Below are 21543 nucleotides of genomic sequence, written 5' to 3' on the forward strand. Positions count from 1 at the left end.
TTTTCCGTTAAAGAAACGCTCAGGGAGCAACTGTCATGCCTCGTTAACAGGAAGGCCTGGGTCATCAGATGTAATTGTATGAATCGCAGCACCGACATTTCGCTGGTTCCACGCTCCGTTGTCCCTGTGACACATGACAGACTTTGTAGTCGCCAGTCTACCACACCCACCGACGAGGCAGCACAACTTTAGTGTCAAGCAGCGTCGAATCCGTCAGAACCATCTGTCGGGCAATACGCGCAGCCGTAGTGATGAAAATCACTTTTTTTGAGGAATTAAGCGCTCAGACAGCCACTGTCATGACTCGTTCACAGAGAGGCCTGGGTCGGCATAGCCCCAGTAGCACAAATGGGGCTCTGAACTGCGGGCTTCTTAGGTGATAACTTGCGGGAAGTCAACAAAGGTAACCCATATAAAACCAATAGCTGTATGCCTTTGGGCCCACCGACCCAATTAGACTTAAGGCCCACCTTGCCAACCCAGAGAGGCTTTCTTCACTTCATCAGTATTTTTTGTGTACATGTTACTACTGAAATTACAATGCAAGTAAGAATGCTTCTTATTTATTTATTTGTTTTTGCAAGACATTTTGGGCATTCTTGCATACAAAGCCCCAATTACTGGGGTGAAGTGTCCGCCCCTTCATCCGAACTTTTCGACCACCATCCCAGTCTCTCGCCCCCAGCACGAACGCAGCCACTCTGTTGTTGACTTCCATGGTGGCTGTTGGGATTCTGCGCTGCATAGCAGATGTAAAAGTGAACAAATAAACACACACATCAAATTGATATTCAGTATGGTGGATAAAAATCACTTTCCAAAGTATTATAGTCACATCTTTCAGGAAATGCTTCAAAGCCGTATGCAATGCTACAATGTGCAATGCTTGAAATATAAGCAAATTTCGTTTGCTGTTAATATCCGTAACCATAATAAACATAAATATCCATAATAAGAATAACCGAAAGGTGCATGAGCCATTAAAAGAATATTGACACCTAAAGTTATTGCATGCTTTCTTCTGTCCAATGATGCGTTAGATAATAAAATACATGGATTACCAGGTAGTACTTGCCTACAACCCCGCTAAATAATTTATAATCGAATTTCTTCTCTCATGCTGTTTTGGTTTCATCGACCGAACGCCGACTGTCGTCAAGTTGATGTTTTGGTCACATGATACAACTAGAAAAACTAATACAATCACTGATATGTAGCTTTAATTGACGACGACATTTATTCCAGCCTCTTCCAAGACCTGGAATGACAAAAATGACCTGTCGGCAATAATATAAAAGATTTTTTATGCCTCATGTGAATTAAACACCATATACATGTCACAGTCATCGTTCGACTGATGAAACCGAAACAGCGTCAAGAAGAAATTAAATTGCAGAAAAACTGCACATTGCGCTAGTTGGTGTTGATCCATACAAAAGCGCAAACACACACGGACAATGTAAGAGACGAGACACACAAACCAGCGCTGAACTTACTACAGATTTTTCATTAGGAAGAAGCACGTCATATATACACACACGAAAAAACAGCGCACATGCGCAGTGTCAACAAGACTCCTAGTGCTAGTACAAGGAAAAAACTGCTTTAAAAGCACGTGAATATCTGTAGAACCACTACCCACTAAGTAGCATATTGATTTCTCGAAGCGATAATGTAACAGATGCATACTTACGCACCCATTACTTTTTCTGATAATATGAAACGCCTCAGCTACTTCTCTAGTGCGCTGGTCAGAATGAGCGAACAAGACATCAGTATCGTCAAAAAAATGGCGTACGTTTGCACTTGAAACAATGCTTAGCTAGGTTAGTTTCTTTCCTAAAGATTTAGCGTGCTCCATGAGCCGCACCTTAACGCAGCGGCCAATTCGACCTATGTAGGTAAGGCCACAGGACTGAGGGATTTGATATGCTACACCAGTCTTCTCTTCTACGCCATCTATTTTCATGATTTATGTTGCAAGCATTTCTTCTGCGCCCTTCATGCTTTCTTTGAACTGCCGCCCCCACTCTCTAGCTTGTTATGTGCAGGGAACAGAACCTTTGCCCCATGCTTGCTTCCCACTCTTTTTAATCCGGTGCGATAGCGTGTGGACATATGGCATAACCCACTACCTTTCTTCTCCCTTCTTCCGAATCCTTTTTCAGCCCCGAGGTACTTGCAGACGATTTCAGCTCATGGAGGACTGTCTGCACTTGAAACGAGAACTGAGTCCCAGAAACCAGCTTACCTACATCCGTCTATTTGGGCTAAGAGACAGGACATCATTTTATGATAACATTTCTTTACTGCCATGCCTGAGCATCCCGTAACGACGCCACTTTTTGCAAGCTTTGAATGAAAGGACCTGTAATTCGAAAGGGACTTTTCACTTCTAGGGGAATACTGCCAACAGACATGGTTGGGTTCGAAAGAGAATTTTAATTAAGGAACTGCAAGACTCTTTCTTGAGGGACTTCATGTGTGAACCTCAGCTCCAACCAAAACATGCAAAACTATGAACATTTGACAGAAATTCGGGATTCACGGACCTAGCCAGCACCAGGTAATCATCCACATAACAGAAAATGCATATGCAATAACCGGCTAGATCAGTCTCAACTATCATATCAACCTTGCTTGGATAAATGTTACTGAGAATGGGAGCTACCTTGGCACCTATGCACACACCCGATTTTTGCATATAAAGACGACCATCCCACTCAACAAACATGTTACTCAGGTAGTAAGATAAGAGTTAAAGAAAGAATCCCTTGTGATTCCACACTCATTTTGGAACACGCATTCATTGCTCTCATCCGTAATACAATGCTGAACATACTGGATTTGTTCAAAGTGTGGAAGAGAATAAAACAAATCAACCACATCTACACTAAAACCATCACATAGTGCCCGCCTCTGATTTCAGAGGAAATCCGCTACTGCCTCAGAATTACAGTGGACGCCCAATAAACGAAACTCGGTTAAATTAAACTTACGGATAAACAAAATTAAGCAGGGTTACTTGGTTGGTTTCGTATATCTGCAGCAGTAAAATTCTTCGGATAATTGGAACACCACTAACGTGTTACCCTCGGCTAAACGGCAGAAAAGTTAAAAATTTGGAATCCTCCCGAGCGTATTTGTGCTCGCATATGTCAGCGGCAGTCTCGCAACCATGAACAAATTCTTCGCAGCCAACGCTATAGCCGGGACAAGCCAATCCAGTAAGTCGCTTGATAATCTTGTTTGTGTGGTCGTTCTGCGTTAGGCCTACGTGCGACCGGTGTTGTCGGTGCGTCGACGTGATAGAAAGCATTAAGAAGCGGCCGCACAAAGCGCTCTTGCTTGAAAAGAAGTTACAAATTCTGCAGGAGCTTGGGCGAAGTTCCCTTTCAAGAACAGAAGTTGCGAAGAAGTTCGACATCACGAAGTCGACGCTTTCGCAGATCATGAAAAACAAAGACGTCATTCAAGGACCTGTCAAGTCTGGGACCTCCGCTTCCAACCGGATGCGTATGAGGACGACACCGTATGAAGAACTTGAAAAGGTTCTTTTTCTGTGGTTTAAGCGTGCGCGGAGTGCCAGTTTTCTCATAAGTGGACCAATTTTGGAGCAAAAGGCGCGGGAGATAGCCCTGCAAATGGGGTTGAGAATTCCTGCGTCAGCGACGGATGGCTTAGCAGATTTAAAAAGCGCCATGGTCTAGTCTTCAAAACCATCTCAGGAGAAAGTAATGCAGTGAATAGAGAAGTCTGCGCTGACTGGCAACGCGGACGGCTGCAGGAGATTTTAAACAGCTATGAGCCACGAGACGTATTCAACGTCGACGAGATGGGCCTCTTCTACAAGGAGCTTCCATCGAAGACTCTCGCCTACAGAGGTGAAGCCTGTACAGGTGGGAAGCGCAGCAAAGAGCGCATTACCGTGCTGGTGGGCGCTAATATGGCAGGCGATGAAAAGTTAAAGCTGCTGGTGGTAGGAAAATCGAGACACCCACATTGCTTCAAGGGCATTTGAAATCGACCTATGGCCTACACTGCAAATGGGAGAGCGTGGATGACAACAGCAATTTTCGAAAATTGGCTCCGGGAGGAGGACGCAAGGTTTACGAGACAGGGCAGGAAAGTTGTCTTCATCGTAGATAATTGCCCTGCCCATGGCCATGCGGAAGGGCTGAAGTCCATCAGCCTTGAATTCCTCCCTGCCAATGCAACTGCTGTCATCCAACCAATGGACCAAGGAGTCATCCAGAACGTCAAGGTTCACTACCGCCGCCAACTGCTTCAACGCATGCTGCTTTGTGCTGACAGGGGAAAGGATTATGTCATTGACTTGCTGTCTGCTATCCACATATTGGCCCGTGCCTGGGAACAAGTTCAGGCAACAACAGTGCAGAAGTGCTTCCACCATGCAGGCTTCGAAGCACACGATCCAATAGCCCATGAAGAGGCAGGTACTGCTGATGAAGAAGCAGACACTATACTTAATCAAATAGTGCCCTCTGCCCCTTTCTCACGACAAGACTATGAGGACATAGATGCAAATGTATGCACCTGTCGCGAGGAAAGCCTTGAAGAAATTATTGCAGAAGTGCAAGCCGAGGACCACTCTTCCTCCAGTGATGAGTGCGAGGACCCTGTGCCCAGTGCGGTGCCAGACAGCGCAGCTAGGAATGCAGTTGCACTTTTGCTACAGTACTTTGAACGTGAAGGGAGCGCAGAATTTTCGCAAAGCCTTTCAAATATGCACAGTTACTTTGTTAAAAAGCAACTGAAGAATGTAAAACAGACCACAACTGATTTCTTTTTTTCTTCACGCCCAGATCAGTAAGGGCTGGTGCAGTGTAAATAAATATTTCTACATGAAATATGTGTGCTTTGCTTAAATGAAACTTCTGATAAATGGAACACTTTGAATCCCCTTCAAGTTCCGTTTAAGAGGAGTCCACTGTAGGTACGAGAAACGGATCCTTTACGCGAAGTGACGACAAATGTTTGCGAAGATAGATAGACACAAACAACTGCAAAAAATTGTGCTCAGATACGCTTGCCCGGAAACGAACTTTAAGCTTGTGCATCTTAGCACTAAAGAAAATTTCAAGCACCGATACTGATGTCTTGTTCGCTCATTCTGACCAGCCCACTAGAGAAGTTGCTGAGGCGTTTCATATTATCAGAAAAAGTAATGGGTGCGTGAGTAAATCATCTGTTACATTATCGCTTCGAGAAGTCAATATGCTACATAGTGGGTAGCGGTTCTGCAGATACACACATGCTTTTAAAGCGGTTTTTGCCTTTTACTAGCACTAGGAGTCTTGCTGACATCGCACATGTGCGCTGTTTTTCCGTGTGTATATATATGACGTGCTTCCTCCTAATAAAAAAAATCAGTTGTAAGATCAGTGCTGATTTGTGTGTCTCGTCTCTTGGTCCGTGTGTGTTGGCACTTTTGAACCACCACTATGCAATTAAATAATAAATTATTTAGTGGTCGTACATGTATAGAATGTCTAACGCATGGTTTGAAAGAAAAAACGCAAAAGCAAATATTTGGTACCTATAGTCCTTTATATTTGGATGGCTACTCAGTAATTGATAACGGAAGTGCTGAAAACCACACCAGGCAGACTGAAAGTAGCTTTTTCCTGCAATTAGATGGTGTGTTCACAAAGTGTCTATAACCTTCAGAAGATTCACATGTACTCACCAAAAATTGCGCTGTACAGCCGTAGGTTCTTAAATGCTTCTTTTTCGCCCCGCCCCTTCAATGTGTACATAAGGGCCACAGGAGTCTTCACTAGTCTTCATAATAAGTTTTGTAGCCTCATCAGCTGGCTCACTCCCAATGAGTGCTAGCTTTTTGATCTGAAATAGATTATACAGATTATACAAAGTGAACAATGCCATGAAAACCATACATTGAACCATTCATAAGACTCCCTCTTCGAGGAACCTTGTGCAAGTCAACAAAAAATCAGAAGGATGTAGAACAGGATAATACAGAGGACTCAGAGACCTATGATCACAGTGGTGTGACTCAGCTTAATGATAACAAAATTCTCTGTTGTCTTCTAAATGCCCATCTTTGCATCATCACATTAACTTCCTTTTATGCACGACTCAATGGCATACACTTCCCAAACAATAAGACAAGGGGGAAAAAGTGAAGCCATTACTTTAAGGCCACCTTGAACCATGGCAAAATTGTAGTCTGGAGCTAAATGATTGATGTAAGAACATAACCGTCAGCTGCCACTATGAACAGCAGGGCTAATGCTTGTGCTAATTTCTTGTAGTAGGCTAGATATTATATACAGCAAATCCTCTTTCAAATACACTTGTACAAAATGAAGCTTTCAGGTCTACAAATCCAAATGCAAGATGAGGCAATTTCGAAGTCCCAACTTAATCTGAAGTGGACTCACCATATGTAGAGGGCTCAAATTAACCTACAGCTGAACAAAACACTATGCATCAAAATTATATTGAAAGGAATCAATACGTTGCCAGTAGTTCATAGGCACAATTGAAAGAAATGCCATATACCCAGTCGAAAAAAACACCAGCCCGTTTCTGGTGTTTACACCAAACTGGCTTTTTTAGACACGGGTTCTGGTGTGACCGTGTCTGGTGTTCCGACCAGACCAGAATTTTCAGACACGGGTCCTGATGTGGCGTAGTGTGGTGTGCTTTAGTGTGTTCTGGTCTGGTTTTCTGTGCTGTGACCCAGTTGTCTAATACCGGCTCTGGTGTGGTTTCGTTTGGTGTTTCCTGGTGTGGTCGATGTACCATTAGATTCGGTGTGGTTGGTATACCGTAGAATGTCTTGATTGAGATGCTGTGAGTTTGGACATACTATCGTGAGAAAAATTAAGAGATCCCAGCGAATGCATGCCAAATGGTGTAAAACAGCAAGGACTCCGATGTCGAGTCAGGTGCACTAACATCCATCAATCTCGCTGCGCCGGCCTTGATGGCACGAGCATTTCATTAGATGGCACCTGCACGCAGTTAGGCTTAGTATGGCACACACTCGCAGCGTCATAATTTTCCACATGATTGTACACTGGAGCATGCACATAACCACATCATTTCTGTTCTTGCCGAAGAGCAAGCACGTATTGTAAAGAAAGAAAAAATGCTCACATTTGCACAAAAGCGTCCTTAGCTTCATTGGTAGACAAAATTGGCAGTATAGTCAAGATGGAGGCCCCAAGCATCATAGCGTGCATCTTTTCTGGCAAAGTCGAATAGGTTGAATTTCCGATAGCAGCTTGACTCCAGCTGTGTAGCCACAATGCCTGAAGAACAACAAAACAAAATCACGAATTTGTGTGAAATACACTATAATAATCACGGTGCAAGGACAACCAGCAAATACTGCTATTAAATTTAGCTCAGTGGTGCAATTATACAGTACACATTCAATACGACTCGCAATGCCTCTACAGTAAACCAACTGACTTCTGCTTTATAGTAAATCAATGCTACTCACATAAAGCAGCCCACTTGCATTAATTTGCTTGAAATCAGTATCTGGATGAGCAAGTATTTCACACTTTCATTCACACAGTACAACGATGAACATGGACAAGGGGGAAGACACCGAAAAACACTTTGAGGTCCCTCCTCCCTTGCCCCTGTTCATCATCATGCTGTGTGAATGAAAATGTGAATTATTGCGTTGTGTTTTTCTTTTGTATTCATAGCTAACTGCATATATTTACAATACAGTTGGGTACACCTGCATCATAATCTGAATTCGTCATATTTTGGCATTGCAGCTGATATTGAGCATGACAGTCCTTCCAACACAGTCAGGCTTTCTGAGACAATCAACAGCACTCTAGCATCTCCGGTAATTTGATTCATTACCAGGCTCAGAGATACTAATACTTGGTAGCCTAGAGAAATAAATTGATATGGAAAGTCTACTGCTGCAGAAAAGAAAATAAGAGAAATTAAGGAATTACAGCAATGATTACAAGATGCCCATAAAGATGGGCACAAAAAGGAGACAAGATGTAGTTCGACTAAAAAAAATATCTGATGCAAGTATATTTCAGGGTGACAAAATCCATGTATTGAGACTTTATGCGCACAGGGTGCAGAACTGTAAAGCACTGCATGGCTGGCTGCATCTATTTAGAAGACCATTCCTCTTAATTTCTTCCAAAAAAGTGGCAGCAAATCATAAAAAGCCGACTGCGGAAATTTATTTTCAGCTGAATGCCACATACAAAATGACAAGGGTGGAATGTTAATGATTCGAAAGGAAATCTTAAACAAGATGCGATGAACTCTGGCACTGGTAAAACCCCAACAGAAGCGCAAAAAAAAGCTGCCAGATTATTTTTCCTGCTGAATGTATTAAAACCAAAGCTGCCTGAGCGCACGAGTTTTGTTTAGGTATAGCTTGCTAAGCACATCCAGAGCCTCTGGTGCAGTTGACTGCAGAGTACCTGCAGACACTTGCACACATACAAAACCCACACTAGATTCTGCGTACTGTGCATTGCCCACTATAGTGCCTAGCACGCCCTGTCTTCCAGTGAGATGCACTTCTTTTGGTGCATCCAAGCGTTAAGGTTCCAGTTATAAAAAATGTCTGAGTTGATTATGAGTTAAGTGAATAAGCTTAACAAGTTGACTGGTTCTAAGCAGGCAGATCACTTGCAAGATCCGCTTCTCACAGCAAGGCAGAAAACAATAATGGCTTCAGGACACTGTAGTGCAGGGCTCCAAATTAGTTTAGACCAAGTGGGGTTCGTTAAGCTTCGCTGACATTGTATGGCAGACCGGCGCCTTTTCCAAAGTAGCAATGTTTACTGCCACACATATACGTAACTCACTAGTCGCATGATTCCTCCAAACATGTATGCAACAAAATATTGCAACCGCTTCGAGCCATCTCTACAGGCCCCGCTGGGCCGTCCCTGCTAAGTGTGAAAAAAAGTGGCTAAGATATGCTTTGTCATATTCAATGCTACAAACTATTTTTACAAAGCATGCAGCAAAGCTAGCAAAAGAGTGCTCAAGCACACCTATGCTTGAGTAAAAAGCAGCCAAAATCTTTTTACATGTAAAATGAAGTAGCTGAAGTTAGAACATGACTTGCAAAACTGTATGAATAACAGCTAGACAAGAGAGCAGAGAAGGTATGGGCAAACAGGGGTTCATTATGGGCTACATGATGGACTCTAACAGTCACTTCCATCATGGCATCTCACAGTTAAACAATAGGCCAGCTAGCATGCAATTCAAGCTTATTTTCATGCAAAATGCTTTCAGTGATGGCTACAAGTTATAACATACAAATTTTCGTTGTTAAGTAGAGGCAACCAGAGGATTCATGATGGCAAATGTGGCGGCACCCACGTATGCCTATACTGAATCAGCATCACTTAGGCCTCAGTAGCTAAAATCCAAGCTTCAGGGCAAATGACTGCTAAGTACCGTCCGTCTTCTGTTTCCATGGCATGAGAAGTACATATTCACTAAAAGTTGTTCATTATGAGTAATTTCACTGATTATGCACTGCCGCACTGAACATAGAGCCTAGGCTTTTAAGCTGCTTTTATCCTCACACGAGCTAACTGAACCCATCAATTAACCTCTTGTAAATAAACTTTCACATGAAGACATCTACAGTTATTTGATCACGTCTTGTATGTCTGTCATTATCCTTTGTTTGGCGCTCTCATATTATAAACCACTAACAAACCTGAGTCGTAATTCTCACATACACTGATGGAGTGAGTATATGCCCCTGAGATAAATCCAGCTACAGCTAGCAATTACCTCTCAGTGCATCCATTTTTCACACTCCAGCGCACAAAAATACACGAACGAAGAGGATAGACACCACGGACACCGGACATAATTTTTGTGCGCTGGAATGATGTCTCATAATTCTTCCCAGAACCGACTATCCCAACCCTCTATTCTGAGCCTTGTGGAGAACCTTTTCCTTGCCTTCCGCTGTCACCTCCTGAGCACTTGCCACTGGGACTGCATAGTACAACTGCTTCTGTTGACCAGATGGGAATGGCAGTTCTCTTGTGAAATACTGCATCCATTGGGATTCCCTTCACGGTGTCATACATTGCCTTCTCTACCTTGAATTCAGATGCACCTAAAAGAAAAAGAACACGCATATAAAAATTCTTAGCCATATTTGCAGCCAGGAATATGATAATAATTGTATTTGTATGCATCACAGCAACAACAGCAGTATGCTTTAACGCCTGTTGAAACAAGAAAGTAGAAACCATTTCGTTTATTACCAACACAAGACTTGAACCTTGATGTTGATGGTGTCATGCAATAGTGGTGAGTTCTGATAGGAGTGTGAAGTACAAAAGGCAACTGCTTGCTTCGAATTTTAAAACATGCAACTTTAACTGCACAATTATTGAAAAGGAATTGACTTCATCCTTGAAAATCGCAGATTAGTATGTGTGGTAGCAAATACTGAAAATAAAAATAGTAGGAGCACTGCCAGTGTTTAAATCAACACGCAGTGACTGGTTTGGTTTATATGGGATTAACGTCAGAAAGCGACTCAGGCTATGAGAGACACCGTAATGAAGGGCTCCAGAAGTATCGACCACCTGGGGTTCTTTAGTGCTCTGACACCGCACAATACACGGGCCTCAAGAATTTCGCCTTCATCGAAATTTGACCGCTGCGGCCGGGATTGAATTCGCGTCTTTCGGGCCAGCAGCCGAGTGCCATAACCACTCAGCCACCGCGGCGGCTTCGCAGTGACTGCTAAGAGCAATTTTCTAATTGCAGTTCTTGCCCATGCCCTTTTCAAGCAAGGCACTAATGCCGGTTGACCTGCAGTAAATCTAATGTATCCTCAACATGCTGCCTAGTTAGTAAAGTTCTTGTAGTCAAAATTGAACGAAACATTACTTATTTTTTCAGCTAGAAGCGCATGAACTATTGAGTCCAAGGCAAACAACTTAGTGCCTTAGAATAGTGTTCAACGAGGGGCCCACACGCAGACACTTGACTTGCCACTGTTTCCGTACACAAAGTAATACAGGAGTGCATGGCCTGTGCTGTTCATGGTAAGAAATACAAAATATAAATAAAAACAAAACTGAAGTGCAAAGAAAAATTAGAGACAAGTTCTGTCGTTACACCTTATGTGACACTAGAGAGTACATATTCATAAAGAAGTAGTAAAATGGTCATTTTGAAATTTTGCATAATCATGAAATTGTCATGAGCACAGTCATTATGCCTTTTTTTCACACAAAAGGTTTCCAGCGGCTCCAGTGCACTTCAGTTTCTTTTTAGTACAGTGCCTTTAAAAGACAGAAATTGGTCAAGGGCCACAAAATGGTAATAACTGTGTATCACCATTTTCATATCTATGCTTCATTACTTTTTAACACAACCTCCAATATGACCCACATGATTTGCTGCAGGTGCAGGATTCCAGTGTGCACCACTCACATTTAGTGAAGGACCTGGCTGCCTTTTCCAAGTGTTATACTAATTTTCACAATGAAAGTGCCGTTGAGCGAGTTTGACAGCAAGCAAAAACATGATTTGAACCTAATAGCATAAGGATATTTTAAAGTGGTCCGTAACATTATGCTTGTAACAAGACAACTTCACGTGTAAATACTCATCAAAGTTGCCATCAGATCTCAACTTTGGTGTGCTCATAAAGGGAAGGTGGGGTGCTTAGTTATAATGACCAATTGTCACGGCTGGTACATTGTGCTACCTACTTCAATGATGAAGGATGTGACAAACTATCCTCCAAAATCTGACATCTGGCATAAAGGCTGAAAAGCAAAAGAAAATGAAGGACCACTAAGACCTGAAATTATTTCCTACTTGAAAAATTATGCACATCATAAAGAAATCTGACAAACGGCACGAAGTTATACTGGTATTTTGGTCTCAGATGCTCGCTCATTTGAGCCTCAGTATCCTAACTAAAACAATAAAAAAGACATGACTGTTGAAGGCATCTTAAGCTCCTGTAAAGCTGATCAGCAGCGAGAAAAACAAATTCTAACCTTCATAATAATATAAAAGCCAACCAATGAGGCCACTGTGTAAGTCACCAACTAAGAGGAAATGTACAAGCTATACACTGTAAATGCACAAACTCTACATGAGAGCAAAGCATGCCCTGCACTGGTGAAACAAATTTGTGTCAATGTAAGATTCTTGGCAACAGTAGGCATCACCATTAATGGCATGTGCTAAAAAGGAAGAGGGCACCTTAATGATGTTGTACAATTTATAATCCAGCCTTTCAGTAAACTATATTTTGTCTAGTACCATGAGCACCGTCAGAGGAGAAGGCAAAAATGGAAGGAAAGCTGCCAGCTGTCATGAGGCCTGCCAGAAAAAAAAACTGAACAGAAGTGGTGCACAAACAAAAAAGAAGGGATGCACTATGCGATTACACAACACAGAATAACACAGGAAAACAGGGCTCAACCAATGAATGAAAAGAGAACAACAAAAAGAAGGTAAGCAGTACTGAACACTGCTACCTCTCCAAATTGAGAACAGAGAAATAGAAAACACCTAAAAAATAAGTTTCAAGGACTATGAAAATGCAACTTTGGTCACATATTTTTTAAACGCTGCATTAAACATTAGAATACACGAATCCCCAAATGGTATTTGCCTATCATTAAATAATTTATAATTCCATTTCCTTCTCTGATGTTGTTTAGGCTTGATCAGCCAAATGATGGCTGTGACGCCTAGTTGGCCTTTAGGTCTGCTGAGGCATAGAAAAGGCTACAATTTAAATGTTGATATGCAGTTTTAATTCACTACAACATCTAAAACAGCCTGTTTCAAAAGCTGGAATGACAACAAATGCCATAGCAGCAGTTATATTACCAGTTTTCTTGCTTTTACCATGACCTGAAAACCAACTACACGTCGCAGCCATGGTTCGGTTGATAATACTGAAACAACAAAGAGAAAGACATTTATAAATTATTTACCAGTCATAGAGCAAATATCACGGGGTGGTCCATGTACAGGTGAGGACAGAAGTAAACAGAGCGTGCCACACAAGAACTGCGTGTCAGCGCCGCCTAGACAAACCAGACGAGAGCTGGAAATCGCCACGCGCATGTGCAGGCCCGCTTCCGGCGCGACCCTCTCAATGCTCCGCTTGCCTCGCATTCGTCCGGCGTCTGTGTCGTGCTGATGATGATCATGATTGGATGGTCGTGCTCTGTGTAGCTAGCGAACATTTCGGAAAACAAAGACCGCTGTCTTGATAAGGCAAATTGCGCGGGGACAGCTCTACCATTAAGCCGCTTCGTTTGAGACAGCTGGAGGCATGTTTGCGCCGCAAACAACCCGCATGTTTCGAACTTTTGCTGCCGCTGGGACTCTGCTGCGTCTCACTCGCAAGCAAACGCGCTCGAAACACTCGGCATACTGCCGCAGTTTTGTGTTCATTTTCTACAGTTATCACTGATGATTTGTCTTGTTCCTACCAGGCGCTGACGCAGCGCTAGTGTATGCACCCTGCCTGTCTGCCCCGAAACAAACTGCCCCCATAATGGATCCTGCTCTTATCACCACTGAGACAGTGCGCTGCGTATCGCGCTGTCATGTGCGGAGCAGAGCTCATGGTAATCACTTTGCATGCACCTTTGGATCTTAGGATGACTACAAGCACCCGCTGTCTCACCCACATGAATGCCGCGGCAGCAGTGCGTCACTGTTGCGTGCCCCGCGTGCGAAATTCGGCATGTAAGTATCCGTGATCGCCCACTAATCACAGTATGAGCCACGACAGAACCCAGCAAGTGATGCAAACTCTTCTGTACGAGCTGTATTACTTCACAGCTACCGGTTACATATAGACATTGGTCTGTTTGAGAATATAGGTGTGAAAACCCAACAGCTGCATCCAGCACATTTGGAAGCAGTCACTATCCTTGAGACGCTGGATCGCGCTGCAAAAAGCGCCAAGAGCGGCGGTTTCATCTCCTTTTAAGCTGACCTCCTAGGCGAGGTTCCAATGCAGGAGCACTGTGGTGCAGTACAGACACACAGGGCGCATGCTTTGCCGCTCCGTCGGTTCCTCGTAGGAGCAAGCCGAAAATGAACGGTAACTGTATAAAAGATCCCGAAACTGTGGTGGTGGATCGAGTGCTTTTGAGTTTATTTGGTCTATAGCGAGATGGAAATGAATCCCAGAAGCAACTAAAGTTCGAAGGACGCGCGCTATTTGCAATGGAAACGCGCCACAGCTGTCACAGATGAAACGACATAATGATAGCGTCGCCCCCGCGGGATTTTTGGCTTCAAGGCAGCGGTCTGTGTGCTCCGAAATGCCCGCTCGCTACTAAGGGCGCAACCATCTGATCATGACCATCATCAGCGTGACCCTGACTACGGCCGAATGAGAGGCGAGCGGAGCAATGAGAGTTGCGCTGGTAAGGGGCCTGCATATGCGTGTCGCGATTTTGAGCTTACGTGTGGTTTTGCTAGGCGGCGCTGAAAAGCAGTTCTTTCTTGTGCGGCGCGCTTCGTTTACTTCTGTCCGCGCCTGCACATTAATGTCTAAGGCATTTGAAAAAGACGCAAGCAAACATCTGGTGTCCATAGTATATGCAGTTTCTTTCAAGCTTTGTTGAACTATATCAGGTAGCATGCCGAAAGGCTGAGTCAAACAGGTCACTACAAGCTCCTAATTTCCTGTAAGTGTAACAGAGCAAGTATATTCACTGAACTTGCACAGTGTCATCACCAAGCAAGTGAAATGGCAAAAAAAATCAGAACTGACCAAGATAATCACAGAGGTAACAATTTATGGTGAACATTCACCTTTTTTCATTTAGCACTTTTAGCTTTTTTGTGCACAGGCTATAATTCAACAGACCTTGAAGTAGTTTGCAGTAGACGGTGCTTATTTTCCACTCAGATCTAGAGGCAGTAAAAATATTGCAACTACAGTGAAAAGTTCATTTAACAGTACCTCTTGCTGGACTAGTTGGTGTAACATTGTGTAACAAAAGTAAAAACAGCAATAATGTTTACATAAACAACACAGAAAAAACAGACAGGACGGGCGCTGTCCTGTCTGTTCTTTCTGTGTGGTTTGTGTAAAAATTAGCGCTGTTTTTACTTTCGTTATACAGTGAGAGGCCACAGAAGAGAAGCTGCCAAGCTTCAAGTCCAATTAATGTTTCTCATCTTTGAGGTGCATTCATAGCTGCACTATCAAACACCATTCATATTCTTTTCATCAAGTGAAATAAAACGTATTTGCTGGACCAGTCTCTGAGGAGTGCCATGTGACACCGGCATTACTGCAGAAGCTTGACATGGTTATCCTTCTACTATGAGTGTCTATGAAGAGTGCCATGGGAGATGGATACTAGAGGAAAAAAGAATAAAAGCATTGTTCTCATGCTGTAATATCACCTTAGAATGCTGCCCTGTAGCCCATTACTTCATATTGGCATTTCTTAAAGCCTGGCTGCATTGAAGGGGGTCTCTAGTGACTCGAGAACGGGTGGGGAGGGAACTAGAGAGGGAGAGAGAGAAAGCGGCTGAGCTGAGGCTATGCCATTGTGCTCGCTGTTGCTTTGTAGCCTTGGAGTTGAGCGGCCAGCTCTGGACTCAATCGTGGTATGAGGGTGCGGGTTTCCATTTTTCTTCCACCCTGTGTGTTGTGCTGTCAACGTTGCATTTTTTGCGTTTTGGCTTTGAGAAAACGTTTTAATGATTCTTGTTAAAAATCACCACGAAATTTTAGAAATGACAGGAGAAATGTTCCAACCACCACTAACAAGAAAAAGAAAATTGGTTGATTGCTTCGGATTCATACGCTCCTTATAAGCATTCTAGTACAGGAAGTCTCAGATTCCTCGCTAGTTCTGTAAGGGTTCCGAGGCCAGCCGAGACACCCCTGTATATAAGCACTGCTTCTTTCTGAGCATGAAACTGGCACTATCTGATGATGACCTATTGAGAAGAGACACACACGTTATTTTGAATAGGGGAATGCCAATACATGCCATCAACGTTCTGGTCCAAAGCAGACATTGCAACACACTGATCTCAATGCAGAGGTGAAAAAAAACAGATCTGAGAAAACTCGACACATACTTGTGCTCTGCAATGTATGCTGAACAGGCACAGACAAAAACAGCCCCAAATCTCGACAGTGGAGACATCTTCTCCGATGAAGCTCTTTTCAGACCTCTTCATTACTGAAGAGAAGGCACTTCACCTATATAACATAATTTCTAGCTGTGTATTTTGCACCCACAATGCCTGGTACTTCCTGATAATTATTTGTATTGCTGGCATTTCACACAACCACAAGAAAATGTTTAAACAGCCAAACTTCAAATACATAACGCCACTTGCCCACACTAGTTTTTATGATCAGCTCTGTACTACTCAGGTTAATAAAAACCACTTAATTTGAAAGGGTTACAAAGCGCTCTTTTTCTATGGCTACTTCTTCGTCATCATTTAGCAATGACTTTTATTCACGGCCGCCAGCAACTAAAAGAACTTTACAGCTGCAGGCAACGGTACCAATGTTACAAAAGTGATCGAGCAGGCAGCTACCTGTTGTGGTATCGCAGTGACACGTCGCTTCAATTCACTCAGTCGCTTGCATGCCTTGACGCGTCACACCCCTCCCACTCTGAGCTTGACAGCTGGTGTAATCGGCTCGTAGAGGTGTGTTCTAACCTTAAGACGCCGCATCAGATTACTATAAAGACGCACATACGCGTAGCGAATAACACAACGCTAAACAGACCGAGCGGCGCACGCTATCGGCAGTTCGCAACGGGCCGATACTGGCGTCAAAAACACGCGTGCAGGCAGTGCACGATCACGCCCCACGTCGAATAATGAACAGGAAGTCGGGCAACCACCTTAACGAAAGCCCAAAACATAGTCACGCGCCTTGCTGGGCGGTATACAATTGCCACATTTACATTTAGGACTCCTACGCGCGCCTGCCATTCAGCAAACGCATCTATGCATACACCTCGGCGCTCGCGTCGCAACGCATACACTGTGAACACTGACGGACCAGCAGTTTGATGATTCGATGTGGAATGCACTTTGCTGCCGCGGAAACAACCAGTGACTCACGCGCAATGCCGAAGGGAAACGAACAGGACAGAGCTGACAGAGCCTCGTCCCTTCCGCTCCTTCTCGCCTTTGCGCTCGCTCGTTTATTTTCGCGGTCACAAATTGCACGCACTCTTGCGCTACAATATGGGTCTCAGCTGGAAACGAAGACTCTACGAATTCCAGTAACCGCTTTCTTCTCTTGCTTTGCGGCTGCTATGGTTGAAGTCGAACGTGCTGTGGAAACGAGGACTCGACGCATTCCAGTAACCGCTTTCTTCTCTTGCTTCGCGGTTGCTACGGTTTAAACCGAACGTGTTGTCAATATGAAACGGCTCCATGCTTCTCGGCGTGGTCACTTTTCACAAAGTACGCGAACGGCTGCATTGCTGACACGCGGCGCAAGCTACTATAAGCAAAAAATCCAAACGGAAGTTTGAAGGAACGATTTTGAAATCAGACACAAACAGCCCACGAACAACAGCAGCAAGGAGCACGGCACGGCGCGGCGTAAGGCCTAGCCGGATATCACTCCGGAAATGCACCGAGGGAGGGGAGGAGGGTGTGCTGCGTCCTGCCACGTGACCTGGCAGCAGCGCGCTGGATTTGAACGGCGTTGGGAAGCACGCTAGGCGCTGGCGCGTGGCTATTAGCGTGGCGTCATGGTAAATATATACTGCAAACTGCTACAAAATTGCAGCTAGACTAAGGCGCTCCGCGCCTCCGTGCATCATTGCCGTGCAGTTTTCATCTCAAAAGCAGGCGACATTGTTTCAGCTCCTTGCAGAACAATTTTACAAATTGTTTTCTTAGCTTTTCTCTTTTCTTTCTGGTCTTTTGCCGACAGGATTAAAGAGCTTTCACTGCATATTTTTTAGCACAGCACTAAGTTTCTCGTAAACCACATTTCGCCTTATGCTACAAACATATGATCTGCAGAACAAGTCTGCTTTACTCAACTTCAAAAAAAAGGTTAATCTCAAAGGTGCTATTGTAGATTTCAACAAAATGTGTAATACTGCAAAATCTCATTAAATCGAACACCATGGGACCATAAAAAGTTCAAATTATCAAATGACCTCCAACAAAACTGACAAGAACCATTTGTACCAGGGTATAGGTCGGAAGAGGGCACCGCCTCAGTTATTGCTGGCAGCCGGAATTCGTCTACCTATATGCTTTGCCATTTTGAAGCGCATATTACTTAAAATACGTGCTTAATTGCATATTCTATGCAGAATATATTTAGCTTGAAGGCGGGAATGCAAGCTATTTGACCACATTCGTCTGGCTTCATCAACGTGCTGAGTGGCAGCCCATATACTGAGCATATATATATATATATATATATATATATATATATATATATATATATATATATATATATATATATATATGCCTGCACTTCACCCATGCGGCCATGCTCCATCGCTGTGGTACCCATGCAGCCCTTTTACATGTAATGTAGGATATGCAGCCAGGCTAATGTAAGTGGAACTACATGTCCATAGGTGTCGCCGGGCAATGATCGGTAACATTACGCGTGATGTTTCTGCACCGCAAACACCAGAATAATCGACGCAGGACTTACGAAGGCTACAGGCTGAAATATACTCCTGCTTCCACACACAGTGTCGTCAGAGTGATGCACGGCAAGCCCCCAACGCGGTTGCCCGCAATTCACCGTCGTATAGCCCAGGTTCACGCACACACATTTTGCCACTGCCTAGTCCACACATAGCCCTTTTCTACCAGATATGTAGGGAATGTGTGGGAATGGCTGATATAGGCCCATGCGCCGTCCACGTATTTTCTACGCAGCGCCTTTGTAGGCTGTAGGCGGGAATATTGTATGTTTGCCCACACGCAGCTAGCCTCCTTGGATCCTTGAGGGTGCTGCAGGGGCCGCCTCTATTGGGCTTGCCCGCACTTCACCATTATGTAACCCCATATTTTATGCACACGAACTGCATGCAGCCCATGCTTAGCCCTTCCATACCCTGGTTAGGATAAAGGCGGGGAAGATGCGGAAATGACAAACGTGCCCACGCCTAGCCCATGCGGGACCAACGTAGGCGTTGCTCAGACAGCCCAAACTGCATGCCTACAACGCTTCGCCGCTGTGCAGCCCAAAGTTTAGCCCCTGTATTTTCCACACAGGACCCATGTAGGGCGAAGGCGGGAATACTATCTCTCTGCCCACAAAAAACCACCGTGGCTCCCTCAAGGCGCTGCACGGGCAGCCCCAAGAGGGGCTGCCCACACTTCGCCATGATAGAGCCCGCACTGTTGCCCGCATGTTTCTGTGGTAGGACCCAGGTGGGCTGGCCGCTCTTTTTAAGCCCATGCGTAGCTGACGAGGGGCCCACTCAGGCATAAAATGGGCAACCCAAAACTTTTTTGCCAGCATTGAGCCCACGAGGGACCCATGTAGGTTTATTGCGGGCAGCCACCAGCCCTCATTGCCCATGTCGGGCACGCATGGGCCTGCCACCTTGTGCTACTGGGGAAGTAATCTTGTAAATCGCAGCACCGACATTTTGCTGGTTCCACGCTCCGCTTTGGCTGCGACTCCAGCCATTATTTGTAGTCGCCAGTCCCCCACACCTACCGAAATAGCAGAACAATGTTTGTAGCAAACAGCGTCGAATCGGTCGGAAGCAACTGTCGGGCAGCCTTCACAGCTGTATTGATGAAAACCACTTTTCCCCGGGAATGAAGCGTTCAGGCCGCCACTGTCATGCCTCATTAACAGGAAGACCTGCGTCAGCAGATGTAATCTTGTTAATCGCAACACCGACATGTCGCTGGGTCCACATTCTGATGTTGCTGTGATGCCAGCCGGACTTTGTATAGCCAGTCCGCCACACCCACCGACAAGGCAGCACAATGTTAATAACAAACACCGTCGAATCTGTCAGAACCGTATGTCGGGCAATTTGCGCAGCCGTAGTGATGAACATCACTTTCTTGGGGGAATGAAGCGTTAAGGCTGCCACTTCCATGCCTCGTTAACAGGAAGGCCTGGGTCAGCAGATGTAATCGTGTGATCCGCAGCACCGACATTTCGCTGGTTCCACGCTCCGATGTCTCTGTGACGCCAGCCGGACTTTGTAGTCGCCAGTCCACCAAACCCACCAACAAGGCTGCAAGAAGTTAGTGGCAAGCAGCGTCGGATCCGTCAGAACAAGTCGTCGGGCAAACTTCGCTGCCGTAGTGACGAAAACCACTTTTCTTCTTGATAGGAGCCCTCAGGACGCCACTGTCGTGCCACTTTAACCGGAAGGCTTGGGTCAGCAGATGCAGTCGTGTAAATCGCAGCCCCGACATTTCGCTGGTTCCACACTCCGATGTCGCTGTGACGCCAGCCGGATTTTGAAGTTGCCAGTCCATCACACCTATCGAAATAGCAGAACAATGTGTTTTGCAAACAGCGTCGAATCCGTCGGAACCAACTGTCGGCAGCCTTCGCAGCCGTAATAATTAAAATCATTTTTTCCGTAAATGAAACGCTCAGGCAGCAACTGTCATGCCTCGTTAACAGGAAGGCCTGGGTCATCAGATGTAATTGTATGAATCGCAGCACCGAAATTTCGCTGGTTCCACGCTCCGTTGTCGCTGTGACACATGACAGACTTTGTAGTCGCCAGTCTACCACACCCACCGACGAGGCGGCACAATTTTAGTGTCAAGCAGCGTCGAATCCGTCTGAACCGGTCTGCCGGGCAATATGCGCAGCCGTAGTGATGAACATCACTTTTTTGGGGGAATTAAGCGCTCAGACAGCCACTGTCATGACTCGTTCACAAAGAGGCCTGGGTCAGCATAAGTAATCGTGTAAATCGCAGCAACGACATTTCGCTGGTTCCACGATCCGATGTCGCTGTGATGCCAGCCGGACTTTTTTAGTCGCCACTCCACCACACCTACTGAAAAAGGAGAACAAGGGTAGTGGCAAACAGCGTCGAATCTGTCAGAACCGTCTGTCGGGCAATCTTTGCAGCCGTAGTGATGAATATCTCTTTTTTGTAGGCATGAAGCGTTCAGGCAGCAACTGTCATGCCTCGTTAACAGGAAGACCTGGGTCAGATGATGTAACCGTGTGAATTGCAGGACCGACATTTCGCTGGTTCCACACTCTGATGTTGCTGTGACGCCAGGTGGACATTGTAGTCGCCAGTCCGCCACACCCACCGACAAGGCAGCAGAATGTTATTGACAAACAGCATCGAATCTGTCAGAACCGTCTGCCGGGCAATTTGCACAGCCGTAGTGATAAAAATCACTTTTTTGGGGGAATGAAGCGTTCAGGCAGCCACTGTCAGGCCACTTTAGCAGGAAAGCTTGGGTCAGCAGATGCAATCGTGTGAATCGAAGCCCCGACATTTCGCTGGTTCCACACTCCGATGTCGCTGTGACGGCAGCCGG

At 44.9% G+C, this 21543-nt stretch overlaps 2 long non-coding RNA genes across 2 annotated transcripts; both read right to left on the reverse strand.

Moving 5' to 3' along the window:
- Window positions 1–551: 551 nt before the first annotated feature.
- On the reverse strand, window positions 552–7288 carry LOC144104319 (uncharacterized). The gene is made up of 3 exons (XR_013308497.1): window positions 7150–7288; window positions 5711–5868; window positions 552–739 (listed from the first exon to the last, which is right to left on the reverse strand). It is a non-coding gene; the product is annotated as an uncharacterized LOC144104319 (long non-coding RNA).
- A 2693-nt stretch (window positions 7289–9981) lies between these two features.
- Window positions 9982–16736, reverse strand: LOC144104102 (uncharacterized). Its single transcript, XR_013308435.1, has 3 exons — window positions 16600–16736; window positions 16129–16252; window positions 9982–10138 (listed from the first exon to the last, which is right to left on the reverse strand). It is a non-coding gene; the product is annotated as an uncharacterized LOC144104102 (long non-coding RNA).
- Between the last annotated feature and the right edge of the window lie 4807 nt (window positions 16737–21543).

This window comes from Amblyomma americanum, chromosome 9 (assembly GCF_052857255.1).
Source record: "Amblyomma americanum isolate KBUSLIRL-KWMA chromosome 9, ASM5285725v1, whole genome shotgun sequence".
Classification (NCBI taxonomy): domain Eukaryota; kingdom Metazoa; phylum Arthropoda; class Arachnida; order Ixodida; family Ixodidae; genus Amblyomma; species Amblyomma americanum.